Raw genomic sequence first — 13,935 nt, forward strand, 5'->3', positions numbered from 1 at the left:
AATGAACTCCAGCCATGAAAGCCTTCGACAACATACTAAAATGGAAGCTGTGAAAAGGACAACAATATAGCAGTGTGTTCTGTTGAGGCATCAGAAAAAGGGTGTGTGAGACTGCAACATGGCTGGATGTGGACTGTTGAAAAAACTGGAAGAAAGGTGTGTCTAACTGATAAATGGCGAACAGGGATGTGTGCACACAATTGGGTATTAAGATACCATGATAAAGGTGATGGACAGAACAAGAGTGGAGACTTCTGAAACACTTGTTTAGCCCACCATCATTAACGTTAAGGGATCCTGGTAAAAACCTGGAACAACTGCACAGACCTGGGAAGTATATAGTCTGAGGGCTGCAGTGCACAAGAGAGAGACTTTATTTACTAGAAAGAAATACACATAGAGAACTGACCTGTGAGGACCTTACCTCAGGGCATTTTTCTCTTGGAAGTCTGTTACAGTGGTAGTACTGGAATATAGTCTCCAGGCCTACTGAACCATGGGTTACCTTACATGGTTTTGTTCACATTCCTGTGATGGAAAAAAGTGGAGGTGCTGGTAGATTAAAAGAACGAAAACAACATATTTAAAATAATTTTAATGACATCAGGATAACTTACACCACCTTACATCTTGTCAACAAATGTTGGCTCAGCTCTGATTGGTTAAGCATCTTTATTTTAGATTTAGAATGAGTGTTAAATGTTCTATGTTAACTAGAAATGGCAGCTACTAAAGACTTTTTGGCCACTTTATATCCAGAATTCCAGTGTATGATGTGCATCAGAACCACATTACCACCTTCATTAAGAACATGATAAAAGTGAGGTGGCTTCGACAAAGATCTTCCATGTTTTCTTGAAGCGTGCTGTGGTAATACAGGTTTCCTTTACTTTTGGTATCTGAAAAGGAAACAGCTGCCCAGTTAATTCCGGGGTCTGAGCTCGGGTGTCATCAGTGTGCAGTTGTTCGGTGTCATCAGAATGTTGATGACACCCGAGCTCAGACCCCGGAATTAACTGGGCAGCTGTTTCCTTTTCAGATACCAAAAGTAAAGGAAACCTGTATTACCACATCAGTATGCTGATGACACCCAGCTGTATCTGTTAATGGATGGCCAGCCTGACTCTGCCCTGGAAAACCTGGCCCAGCAGTGAGGAGTTTAGGGGTGATTCTGGATGCCTCCCTTTCTATGGAGGCCCAGTTCACCAATGCTGCCAGATCAGTCTTTTACCTAGGGTTGCTGTAATGTATTCAGAAGCTGCCATGAATACGTTAAGATGTAATGCGAAACATCTCATAAGGAAGCAATGTTAAGCTTCATCTTGAACAGGGATTGAAGTTCAAGACTAATGCGTCCAATCAGGTTCAAATGTATATAAGCGGGAAAGACTCTGATTGGTCCTTTATGCGCTCAACCTGATAGGTTGATAACTGTATAGTAGGAGTGGCTACATTAGCCCGGAATGTTTAAATACCGAGCAGCTGCAATGGAATAGAGCGTGCGACGTCACATCCGGGTGACGTAGATACGTCGCGCGCCGCACCGGGAGGTCCCCAGGAGTCCCCCGCCGAGGAGGTGAGTACCATTTGGCAACCCTACTTTTACCACCTTCAGCTGGTACCTACCTGTCCCCCCAGGACCTCGCAACAGTGATCCACACAATAGTCACTTCCAGGTTAGATTACTGCGGCTCACTTTATGCGGGCCTGCCCTTGAGTCTGACTAAGAAGCTTCAGCTGGTACAGAATGCAGTGGTACGCCTGCTGACGGATGTCTATGTGGGCGCACATTCAGCCATTGCTGCGCCAGATGCATTGGTTGCCAGTTGAGTACCAGATTAGATTCAAGGTGATGGTACTAACCTTTAAGGCCCTATGCGGCCAAGGACCAGCATATCTATGGGACCGACTCTCCCCATATGTGCCCCGAAGAGCTCAGTTCTCTTCTGAGCAGCATTGGTTAGCAGTCCCTGGCCCGAAGGACATCCGCCTTGCCTCAACCAGGGCTAGGGCCTTCTCAACCCTGGCCCCTGCCTGATGGAACATGCTCCCAGTTGAGATCAGGGCCTTGTGGGATTTATTACAGTTCCATAGGGCCTGTAAAATGGAGCTGTTCCGCCAGGCCTTTGCTTAAGACAGTGAACATCCAAATTACATCGGCCTTCCCTGCTCACTCTGATCAAATCAAATAAACTTGTCCTATCGCCTCATCTGCCTTAGGGCCTTGCTTATAACAACTTGGTGTTAGCTATCAAGAGGACCATGCCTAGCACGGTCACAGCAAGCACCGAAATCAGACACAATTAAGCTGCCATTAAGGACTGTCTTAATTTATTTTATCTAGATGGAATTAGTTAATGCTTTTATGAATGCTATTATTTATTATTATCTTGTTGTGAGCCACCCTGAGCCCATTTGTAGGATAGGGCAGGATAGAAGCTGAATAAAATTAAGAATTATGGGCTTGTTCCTGGGAGCAGTTGTGCTATCCTGAAGCCAGCAAAAGCTGTAGAAGGGAACTGTTGTTCAAAGCATCAGAACTATAAATCATTCTTGTGAGCCACCCTGAGCCCATTTGTAGGATAGGGCAGGATAGAAGCTGAATAAAATTAAGAATTAGGGGCTTGTTCCTGGGAGCAGTTGTGCTATCCTGAAGCCAGCGAAAGCTGTAGAAGGGAACTGTTGTTCAAAGCATCAGAACCATAAATCATTCTTTTGGTGCTAACAAGCTAGCTTCCCATAGGAACAGATTGTCTTATAAAGGTAATGTGAGTTCCCTGAACTGTGACATAAAAGCTCTAGGAGCTGCCAAACAAAGTTTCCCAGCATTTCAAGAGGCCCTTCTTTTCCTTCCCCCCCTCCCCTTATGTTGTGATCTAATCTACAATATATTTTGTATGGAGACAGCATGTGTAAAGCATTACTATTTAATGATACTGGGCCATTTCATGAAATACACAGACTCTAACCTGGGTGTTGCTACCCAACGCACACACAACGCTGCAGAATCCAACCATCAGTATTATGAAAGATATATTTACAGGCACATCTTTGCAAGCATGCATTTGTCACAGTCACACTTGGAAATGTTTTAAGTCTGCCCCAAAACAATATAAAGTATACACCTGAAAACTCTAAGGTATGAATAGTTATCTACATCCTGTAGGGTGGTACTCCACAGTGTGAAAGGCCATAGAAAATCTACTCACATTCTACTCCAGCTGGAATTCTGAAAGGGGGAGGAGAGACCCTGAAACTCATGTTTGGTTGCAAAACTGTTAGTGTGAACTGGGGCTATATATGCAGGAAACCAGCAGCTGTTCTGTTGCGCATGGCAGCACTTTCCCCAGCAACTACCATCACATAGAGAGCTGCGACGATATGTAACAGACTTATTATAAGGTAGAATCAACCATAGTAAAAGGTTTCAAGTGGTCCAGTGCACATTCTCTGGCACAGATCTTAAAGACAGTTGAACAGTCAACTTCACCCAGAACACAGAACAAGAACTAATAACAATATAGAACCAACTCATACACTCAGAATTGTAACAGCACCACCCACTGGTAGGGAGTACTTGTATAACCATTACATTACAGCACCAAATTTTCCTTACAAAATATATGGTTTTCCCAACACTATTTCTGTATTGTTGTCAATATTATACATTATCTGTATACCAAATATGGAAATAATGTAAATTGTATGTAGAATGTTCTATAACTTGTAGCTTAAAATGTATGACATGTGTATAATGAATGAATTCAACAGAGGAATTTAAAATCCAACTGTCAGAAGTGGAGAACAGAAATTTTTGACCAAAAATATAAATAAATATTATTTACCTAATTCTGAACCAGTCCATAGAGTGTGGATCAATAGATCTACAAAATGCAGCTAAGGACAGATAGGGGAGAGTTCTCTGCAAAACTAAAGCGTGTCCCAGGTATGCAGAAAAATCTGAAACCTAAAAAAAGAAATAAATTCATAGATTTAGAACTCCCCAAAATAATAAAGAGAACACTTGTAGCTTTAAGGGGGGAAATGCCCTCTGAGCTCTCAGTTGCCATTTTTTAGGTTGCTGGGCAACAACAATATTGCTGAACCTTTCAAGCCTTGATTTTGTAAAGCAAAGCCCTGGGGAGGGAGCAGGGCTGGACTTGGATGCCAAAACAGCCTTGGAAAGGGTGTCTTCTCTCCCTTGCCATGTCCCCGATGGAGGAATTGCCAGGAACAGTCCTGGAGGCAACCACTGGAGACTCACTACCCACACCATTCAGCCACTGGCCCCTGTGCAACTGGGCCCAGCCTGGCCTGCTAGCGGCCAACGTACAATTCAGACCAGGCCAGCTTGCCAGCAGCCAATGCAAAATATGACCAGACTTGTTCCAGGAAGGAAGAGGAAGAGAAGCAGAAGAAGAGGAGGAGGAGGAAGAGATTGGATTTATACCCTGCCCTTCACTAGGAGTCTTAAAGCAGCTTACAATCTCCTTCCCTTCTTCTCCCCACAACAGACACCCTGTGAGGTAGATGGGGCTGAGAGAGCTCTTTGAGAACCACTCTTGAGAAAACAGCTCTGAGAGAACTGTGGGTTGTCCAAGGTCACCCAGCTGGCTGCATGTGGAAGAGTGGGGAATCAAACCCAGTTCTCCCAGATTAGAGTCTGTGCTCCTAACCATTACACCAAGCTGCTGGAGGAGGGAAGAAAAGAAAGCTGAAGGTGAAGGGCACATAAAGGTAAGTTGGCTGGTGAGTGGGAAGGAAGCAGGGAAAAGGGGACATGCTATGGGAATGCCAAGAAGTGGAGGAGGGGGATACAGAGGGGAATTAGATGCCCCCTGCAAGTCCCCCACTTGTTAAAAATGAAGCGGAAAACTTTAGTTGTAAGCAATACTGAGGAAAAGACTGAGTGGAAGGAGATGAAGTTTGTCTTTAAAAGGGGAAATCAGAACTAAGTGGAAGGCGGGGGGGTGATAATAGAACCAACCCTGAGTGAGGCCAGTTCCCATGTGGATTTAAAGGGTAGTACATATAAGGAAGAATAGTACTGGGGCCTTTAGTTCTTTCTCCTGTTTGCAATTGTTTACAAAGTGGAAGATTGTGAAAACGATTATACTTTGTAGGTTTGATGAGGAGCCTGGTTGTTATGTTACCTGTTGACTATGCTGACATGCTAAAATCTTGAGGTGAATTTACACTATTCTTTTCAAGTTTAATATTTTGAAAATTTATTTACCAGTTTGGTCTATGACTTGGAGGCTAAGCAAGCTCCAGTTGTATATAGTGGATAGAACAGCTGCACATTACAAGTTGTACAGATTAAATAGTAATTTTCCCCCACTTTTTTAATTTTTCAAATTTATCATCATCGTCGTCATTATTACAAAGAAAAAATACTACAAGAACAGCAGCTACAGAAATAAAAAACACCTTACTTAACAAAATGATACAGCTTTTGCATCACAGGTTTCCAAATCAAATCAGTTTGCTGCAGATCTTTTCCTCATTACTTAAACCAGTCAATTTTTATCAGTTGATAAATCTCCGGACATTTTTGTGCCTATTCTTGAACCGATGGGGCTGTTCCTCTCTTCCAGTGTCTTGCAAACACAATTGTAGCTCTCGTGATTAGATGTAGCACCACAGAGTGCAGGGGCTTAGGAATATTTGGTACATAATTGAACTACAAGGCCTCAACTGACAGAGAAAAACTTAATCCAAAACTAGTTTTCATTATATCTGAACAAGCTTGCCAGTAGTTTTTCCCCCTCTCACAAACAGGTCCACCACATATGGTGGAAGTCTCCTCTCGATGATTTACAATACCAACATTTGTCCCGTAAATCACCATATATTTTAGCTAGTTTATGTGGTGTAGATTAAGTAGTAATACTTATGTCACAGTGAAACACTGAGCTAGAATTTATTTAGGGCACAGGCTGAGGCTGCCCTGCCAAATCCTTCCTTCCCTGACCAGCCCACCCCAGCTTCACTAGTGCCAGATAGGGGGCAAGGTGCCATGGCCACCTTGCCCCCTATCTGGGGTTGGGCACTGTGACGACCTCTTATTTGGGGAGGTCTGGTTTTACTGGTAAAATGTTCTTTATGTTTTATTCTGTAGGGTATTCTCGCCGCCACCAGGGAAATTTAAGGCTTTCCCAGCCTCTTACTATAATATATTTCTTCTTCTGGTTTGGTAATGTGGCCCAGGGTCTAGGCATTCATGAAGGACTATGTGTTATTTCCTGAGGAATTTCGTTCAGAACTGTTATCTTAAATAAAAGTAGCTACTTTTTTTTTTAAGCTAGCCTGGCTCCTCCTTCCTTCTCCCCCATTGGGATAGGATCCTGAAGTGTGTGTTTGCTGGAGCCATCTGAAATTTGTAATTGTAATTGCTAGCTGTATTGATAAGTTTATTTTAACCCTAATTCAATTTTAAATCATTCTGTATTTTTAGAAATGTTGTCTCCCACCCTGAACCCTGTTCACAGGGAAGGGCAGTTTATAAATTGAATTTAATAAATAAACAATAAATAAATTGAGCAAGGATAGTGTACCACTGACAGATTGTTGGCAAGCTCTCTCATCCTTGAGATGTTCACTGGAAGCGATGAATTATGGCACATCACATAGTGAATTTGTATATCATCTTGTGGCAAAAGGCACATATTCCCAGGCATTGCTTACACACAGCGTTCAAGTAGCTAGATTGGATAACTGTGCATGATTTTTGAGATCCCAGTCTCCCTTCATAATGAATCGAGGCAGGCTGGCTCAGACCTTGCAAGAAAAAAAAAAATCTTTTGTAGTACCTGTGCTTTGATTCATGAAAGGTTTCTGAATTCCTGCGGGAACTGAACATTTTAAAATTACAATTTATCCTAATAATGAAAAGCAATGCATTTTCACACAAACACAGGCTATGTGTTGATGGTCGCATTTGACATAACTGAGCCCAGGAGACATGGATGTCAATATGCAATTCCTTTTAATTTCCTCAGAGACAAAAAATAACTCCAGCTGAGGACATCTCACAGCACTTGTCATTATTTGAAGGATTTTTTTTCCCATTTTCACTTCAAGGATTCTAAGGGACCCTCAGATTCAAAGATGACCTTTCATATATACAAACTGCAAAAGACAAATCGTGTTCAGGTGTGTGTGTGTAAGAGAGAGAGAGAGAGAGGGAGAGAGAGAGAGACAGAGACCATAGGCATGCAGAAAATATATTATTTAAAAGCTGGGCATTACCAGTGTCCTAATATGTAATGGGCTATACAGCTCTTCTTTAAGAGAATATCTTCAAAGTCTTATTCTTTACATAGCAAAATTAATAAACCCTCTTAAGCTATTTCCTGAAGAAGAGCTGCGTAGCTTGAACTGTTTGGGTCTGTGAAAATTTACAGCCTTTGTATACTCATTTTTATGCATTTCTTATATAAATGTACTGGAGGTCCTGGCTTCTGTTCTACTGGGTGGAGAATATTCTCTGAAGCTAAGGCCAAAACTGGTTGTTCCAATTTGGCTTCTGCTAAAAGCAAAACCATAATTCCATTCCACTCTTCCCCCACTTATGTAAGCACTACTGTGTATTTCCCAGCTCCCCGCCAGTGATCTGAAAATGGCCTGGGGAAATATGCAATGTTTTGATGCTAGAACAAAAGTAAATTGTAATGGTTATTGGGTAAGGTTGCCAGCTCTGTGTTAAAAAATACCTGTAGAATTTGGAGGTGGAGCCCAGGAAGGGTGGGGTTTGGGGAGAGGGACTTCAGTAGGGTATAATGTCATACAGTCCACCCTCCAAAGCAGCCATTTTCTCCAGGGGAACTGATCTTGGTCATCTGGATTTCTGTTGTAATAGCAGGAGATCTCCAGGTGCATCCTGAAAGTTGGCAACCCTATTAGTGACAACTACATGTATACCATAACACCTAGTTCTTCTGATGGCCTTGGGGACCCAAAGCAACCAGGACATCTGAAAACTAGAGGGGGTTTCTGTCATTGAAGACCCATGCTCCGGGAAGGTCTTTTTCAGTGGCCTCAAAGGAACTGCAGAGGATCAACTAACAGAAGCACTGTCTGGTTGCCTGGCAATCATTTCTGGGCTGAAGCAGCTCTTAACTGCTGATTTATCACTGACCCAATAAGACCTCGGGAACCCGCAGGAGCCAGGCTTTCTATTAATTTATAGCTGGCTTTATGGTTGCATTGTGTTTGCTTATTTCATCTTTTATGAGCTGTCTTGAGCATGTTGCTCATGGAAAGATGGCTTTAATAGGTTGCTACATAATTAAATAAATAATAGTTGTAGCCTAAATAATATCTTCAGTGTACATGTTACCTGGGCCATATGTGATTTCTACTACTACTTCCACTTCTCCAGTGTCTCACATTTCTGCACATAACATTACGAAGGATTACACAGTTGCAAAACAAGCACAATCATGCTCAGGTATCACACAAAAATAGTCCTTGAACTATAATATTTTAGTCATAGGTGATGGTACCTTTGTGTACAGATGGGCCCTAATAGTACAACTTGCTGGTATTCATTCTTCTACTTCACAACCTATTTAATGGATGTACTAACTGGCAACACTTCATCCGGCTACCCATCGCGCTTCAGATGAGAAATCTGGGATAACTTTTCACTCCAATACAATTTCTTCAAGTAAAAAGAATGCTCTGTGGGGAGGGAGGGATCTATTGACACTGAAGGAGTCAACAGTCAGTACTTTCCATGGTCAGCTTCTGCAAAAAAATGAAGAAGCAGGGGTCATTTCCTGCAGGAGCGCACAGGAGCGGAGCTCCGGCAGTAAAGAGCCCAGGGGGCGGGCACATGCAACAAGCCCCACCCCCTGCTCCCAGCAGCCCCCGTCCACTAGGAGCAAGAAGCAGCCAGGTAAGTTGCAGTGGGTGTAGCCTTCTGACACACTTCCGGTGATGTCAGGGTGTGTGGCATATGCAAATAAGCTATGCTAATGAGTTATGCTAATGAGCTCCTGCACCTCTTTTTCTACGAAATGACCCCTGTGAAGAAGTGAATCCGGCCTGGTGAGGCTGAGCCAGAAGGGAAATTTATAATATACGCAGAAGAGAAGGCATTATGGTTGTAATGTATTCAGCCTGACATGCCCGGACCCGAGATCCCTCGCCCCGAGGGACCAGCCAGTCCATCCTCCTCAGACCCCTTGCCGGGCCCGGTCCACTCGGCTCCACGGCCCCCCGAGACAGAACCAATAGCCACCCCAGAACCTCGCCGCTCAACTCGCCCCAGGAAGCCACCAGCGCACCTGAAGGACTTCGTCTGTGGGTGCATTGCGAACCAAGGGGGGAGGGGTGTAATGTATTCAGCCTGACATGCCCGGACTTGCCCGGGCTGGCCAGGCACAATTCATCTGTAGCTTCAGTCGAAAGACAAAGGATCCGAAGGATCCTAGCCGGCCCAATCAAAAGCCGGCCCAATCAAAATGGTCGCCCGGTTACTGTAAATAGCCTATTGGGAGTAGGGGGTGTGTTTAGGTGTACTTGGTGGCGGGTTTTCTGAATGCATATAAACCGGCCTGCGAGCTGGTCAGTTGTCTTTGTCCTGAACTAAATAAAGGTATGCTTAGCTGAAATCACTCTCCGTCTGCATACTTTTCAATGGTCTTCTGAAAACTTGTGAAAATTACTATATTTGAAGGGCATTTGATGTTATCCCTCGAAGCTCTTTTATTCTGTAAATTCTCTTGATGACTGTCAATTTTAAGAATGACTGCTGCTTTGTATCTTTGCTGCTGAAGTTTTATCGCTTTTTTACTATTACTGGTAGCTGCTGCATTATTTATTCATAATATTTTTATTACACCCTTCTACCTTGGAAATCCTGAGGGTGGCTTAGAGAATAAAGTACAATCTTTTTGTATGTCTTAATAAAATAAATATCATCCACAATGCCACACTGTTTTAACTTTTTTAAAAATCTATTTCATAATTTTAGAATGTTTTTCTGTCCATGTAGTGAGCCACACAGAATCATTGAGTTGGAAGGGACCTCCAGGGTCATCTAGTCCAACCCCCTGCACAATGCAGGAAATTCACAAATACCTCTCCCCCACACCCCCAGTGACCCTTGCTCCATGCCCAGAAGATGGCAAAAAACCTCCAGGATCCCTGGTCAAACTGGCCTGGAGAAAATTGCTTACTGACCCCCAAGTGGCGATCAGCATTTCCCTAGGTGTGTAAGAAAAGGCCACAAGAACTAAGCACTGATGCAACCCTTCCTGACCTCCCTTCTTGTGATCTGCCTAAGTTCACAAAATCAGCATTGCTGTCAGATGGCTATTGTACAACATAAACTCTCTCTCTCTCTCTCTCTCTCTCTCTCTCTCTGTATGTGTAAAATGCACTGTTCAAAGTATGTGTATCTTATAAATGGATTTTAATGCTTATACATCTAAATGTGTTCATCTTTACATATTACAAACATGCCTGAGGGTTTTAAAAAATAAGACACATTTTCAATACAGATCTTAATGTTTGATTTACTAGAGTTTGAAACACTTTTTAAAAACTTTGATGGTGAATCTAGAGGTTTGGTATCCTCCATACAGAAAATATTGCTCAGGAACCTTAAGGAGGAACAATTCAATTAAAAAAAAACAAAGGCAAGAAGATATAGGCAGAGTACTCCCAGACTCATTCTGGCATCAGGTGTGGCAAGCTCCTTCAAGCAAATCAAAAGTTTTCAACATTAACTTTCAGTTTTTTAAAATGAAAACGAGATGGCAAAGATTGCATAATATTAATAAAACAATCAGCCCACTTTGTTGGAAGGGCTGTGGTCACCCTGGGACATTCTCGCATGGCTGGTGGGGATGCCCTGTTGTCCAGAATTTCTGGAAAGCCATAGTCTCGACTATAAACCAGATAACCAACCTCACGATCCCCATTACCCCCTAATGATTCCTACTGGAAATATGGCCGGATCCTTCTCCTCCAAAACAAATAAGTGAAACAATTTCCATTCTGATTGCTACAGCCAGACTTACTATTGCGGCCAAAGGGAAATCTAACTTAGGCCCTTCACTTGATTTATGGTACGAAAAACTTTGGATGCAGTTCATTATGGGAAAAATACCAAACGGAATAACGGATCAGCCTAATGAGGATTATCAAACTCCTTTCGTGTGTAAGTGGTTCCCAATTATACAGTTCCTTTCAGAAATTGAAGTGGTCCCCTCTTTTGTTAAGGACAAATATTGGCTATGTTTCTGAAGTTGCTACATGTAAAGTTTGTATTATTAACATTCTTTTACCCAGTGTAAGAAAGGGGAAGGTATTGGTTTTATGGTTGCTGTTAAAAGTTGCATCGTTTCTGTGTTTCTCCATTTAAGCGCCAGTGTTACTCTATTTGACTATGTTATAGTTCCTTTCCTAGGTTTGTTTGTAGGTAGGTTTGTATGTTACAGCTACTGTTGTCATTGTTGTTATAATATTGTTGGTATAATATTCATCGCTTCTCGGCCTAATGGCTAAGATCATGCGTAGTACCTGTTCTTATCAGTTTAATATTACTTAAAGTTAATCAAAAATCAAAAACAAAACATGTTATGACTTGAGAGACATAATGGTAAAGCATAATCTAGCTTCACTCTTCATGCAGATTGTAAATACTGACCAATGGTGTGCATTCTGGAGGGAATGGTTTGGATTGGATGTTAACTCTTGATTGTGATTGGATGTAATGTAGCTAATGTGATTGGATGCTGTAAACATCGTAGGTGTGGCTATCCCAGCCAGAATTGTATATAAGTTGCCATTTTTGCCTATGGAATTTGTCTAGCTGGTCTAGTCCTTACAAGGCTGAGCCTTATGCTGTTCTCACTGAAATAAAGCTGAAATCACTTGTTGAACTGTTCCTCCGAGTTAAGTCTCATACTTAACAAAACAGATCTTAATTCTGCAGTCTTGTGGAAAGGTCAGTGAGTTACTGTGAGTCAGAAGGAGCATATTGAAAGCCAGGATGTGATTCCCAACAGAAGAGATCAGTCTCTAGTTTTGCAGGACTTACTGATTTTTGCCACATTGCCATCAACTGCCACTGTACCCACACAGAGCCAGGAAATATGTTACTCTGGAGCAATTCTCCCTCTAAGCTGTGGAGTCTTGTGAGCAAAAATTCTACTTTAATAAATTTCTACTTTTGTGAGCTACTGGCATTAAAGTTGTGAGTGAGTGATTTGGCTACTGCAGAAATTAGTTTGCTTTGGAGCCATCCTTCCTGAGCATTATAGTAGAAAAACCTAAAGAATGTTATATATCTAGTAGCTCACACTAACTAAGCTGAGTTAGTGTAAGCTAGCTCAGTTTTTTAGCCTCTGGCTTCTACATTTTTCTTTTAGCTCAGGAAATATGGCTCCAGAGCAAACTAATTTATGCAGTAGCCAAATCGCTTGCTCACACCTTTAATGCCAGTAGCTCATAAAGTAGAATTTTTGCTCACAAGACTCCACAGCTTAGAGGGAGGATTGCTATGGAGTTCATGTTAGCTTGGTAAATGTCCCCTGCTGCTGTATGCAGCTGTGCTGTTTATTAAAATGTACATTTTATATGAGAGCGATAAACATTGTGAGGAAAAGCTTTACACTCCATTTGGTTTCTGTCTTAGGTTTACGATTATCTCCTTTGGTTTAAAACAATTTTCCTCAGGCAACAGGTTTCAGGTTGTATTCTGGGGAAATTTATGGTTCCTGTTTATCAAGGATTCTCAATGAGAAAATCAGCAATGATGGACAAAATCCCCTCAAGGACTGCTTGCCCAGTACCATAATGTACAGATGTAGTAGAGAAGGCAACAAACACACGGGAAACATGGCAAGGTTGAGCAAACGTAGAAAAACACCATGTTAGAACAACACACACAATATTTATTTATTTATTTTTCGCATTTATACCCCGCCCTCCCCAATGGGCTCAGGGCAGCTAACAAGGGCAAGGTAAACCATGCCATAATTAAAACATAATATACATAGTAGCTTAAAACATAATAATACAATTTTAAAACATCCAATACTTAAACAACGGTGCTCAATACTATTATACTACTATGTCTTCATATATTGATTTAAATCATATACTTAAATACAATAGAGACCCTAGTGTATCTTATTCAATATAGTAGAAAAACCTAAAGAACGTTACATATCTAGTAGAAAAGTCCACAGCTACAGAGACAGGTTCCAGTGCTGTAGACTATTTTGCTTTCTGACGAGAGACTGATGAGAGATTGAGCAGTCGTCAATGATGAGAGATGCAGCAGGCTGTTATGCTTTCCACAAAGAGATACAACAAGCATCAAAGCAACACGCCTCCCTGGCAAAAATTGCATGTTTCGAGAGATTCTTTTTCAGGCAAAATTATTTTTCCTGGAACTGAAGTACAAACACAGTATAACACAATATACTTTACATAGTAACCAGGAAAAAAAAAGAGCTAGCTTGCTGTACTCACCCAAAGCTCACAATGCTACAATGCACAAGTCAACAAGAAGGCTTCTCCAGTTCTCCATAGGAACAACCCAGAAAGACCACTCTAATAAAGCACAGCTACACTGATGTTTCCAAAAGAATTAAAGAAACAGTACTTATAACATCTTGCAGAGTTAACCAGGGCTTTTTTGTAGAAAAGGCCCAGCAGGAACTCATTAGCATAATAGGCCACACCCAACAGCAGAAATGCATTAGCATATTAGGCCACACCCCTGAAAGCACAGCTCATTGGCATATTAGGCCACACCCCCATGCTACCAGAAGTGTGCTCATCCAGCCACACCCACCTCTTGCTTCTTATTCTATTTACCTTGTTTGTTGTCAAAACCCAGGGCTTTTTTGTAGCAGGAACTCCTTTGCATGTTAGGCCACACCCCCTAATGTAGCCAATCCTAATGAGTTT

Source organism: Gekko japonicus, unplaced genomic scaffold, assembly GCF_001447785.1.
Source record: "Gekko japonicus isolate JY-2015 unplaced genomic scaffold, Gekko_japonicus_V1.1 scaffold392, whole genome shotgun sequence".
In the NCBI taxonomy this organism is placed as follows: domain Eukaryota; kingdom Metazoa; phylum Chordata; class Lepidosauria; order Squamata; family Gekkonidae; genus Gekko; species Gekko japonicus.